The sequence below is a fragment of the Arachis hypogaea genome, chromosome 3 (genome assembly GCF_003086295.3).
Source record: "Arachis hypogaea cultivar Tifrunner chromosome 3, arahy.Tifrunner.gnm2.J5K5, whole genome shotgun sequence".
NCBI lineage: Eukaryota > Viridiplantae > Streptophyta > Magnoliopsida > Fabales > Fabaceae > Arachis > Arachis hypogaea.
The window spans coordinates 85,667,222-85,668,434 of NC_092038.1; the positions used below are offsets into that span (position 1 = coordinate 85,667,222).

The window sequence follows — 1,213 nt, forward strand, 5'->3', positions numbered from 1 at the left end:
AGAGAAAACTTTACAGAAATTTTTAAAAAAGAAAAGGAGATGGCAGCCGAAAATAATAACAACAACAATAATGCAAGGAGGATGCTTAGTTATTATACTACACCTACTTCCAATTTTTATGGAAGAAGCATCTCAATCCCTACCATTGGAGCAAACAATTTTGAGCTGAAGCTTCAACTAGTTGCTCTAATGCAATAGAACTGCAAGTTTCATGGACTTCCATCAGAAGATCCCTATCAGTTTTTAACTGAGTTCTTACAGATCTGTGATACTGTTAAGACTAATGGAGTAGATCCTGAAGTCTACAGGCTCATGCTTTTCCCTTTTGCTGTAAGAGGCAGGGCTAGAACATGGCTGGACTCACAACCTAAAGATAGCCTGGACTCTTGGGATAAGATGGTCACGACTTTCTTGGCCAAGTTCTTTCCTCCTCAAAAGCTGAGCAAGCTTAGAGTGGATGTTCAAACCTTCAAGCAAAAAGATAGTGAATCCCTCTATGAAGCTTGGGAAAGATACAAGCAGTTGACCAAAAAGTGTCCTTCTGACATGCTTTCAGAGTGGACCATTTTGGATATATTCTACGATGGTCTATCTGAGTTCTCTAAGATGTCACTGGACCATTTTGTAGGTGGATCCTGTGAGTAATGGGACGCCTCTGAGATGAATCCTGTGAGTAATGGGACGCCTCAGAAGAAGGGAGTTCTTGAAGTTGATGCTCTGAATGCCATACTGGCCCAGAATAAAATATTGACCCAACAAGTCAATATGATATCTCAGAGTCTGAATGGATTGCAAAATGCATCCAACAGTACTGAAGAAGCATCTTCTGAAGAAGAAGCCTATGATCCTGAGAACCCTGCAATGGCAGAGGTGAAATACATGGGTGAACCCTATGGAAACACCTATAATTCCTCATGGAGAAATCATCCAAATTTCTTATGGAAGGATCAACAAAAGCCCCAACAAGGCTTTAGTAATGGTGGAAGAAACAGGCTTAGCAATAGTAAGCCTTTTCCATTATCTTCTCAGCAACAGACAGAGAATTCTGAGCAGAGCCCCTCTAGCTTAGCAAACATAGTCTCTGATCTATCTAAGGCCACTTTAAGTTTCATGAATGAAACAAGGTCCTCAATTAGAAACTTGGAGGCACAAGTGGGTCGGCTGAGTAAGAAAATCACTAAAACTTCTCCTAGTACTCTCTCAAGCAATACAG

General features: G+C 40.8%; 1 non-coding gene across 1 annotated transcript; it reads right to left on the reverse strand.

Annotated features, from left to right (window-relative positions):
- Nucleotides 1-444: 444 nt before the first annotated feature.
- On the reverse strand, nt 445-552 carry LOC112792924 (small nucleolar RNA R71). Its single transcript, XR_003197642.1, has one exon. It is a non-coding gene; the product is annotated as a small nucleolar RNA R71 (small nucleolar RNA).
- Nucleotides 553-1,213: the final 661 nt, after the last annotated feature.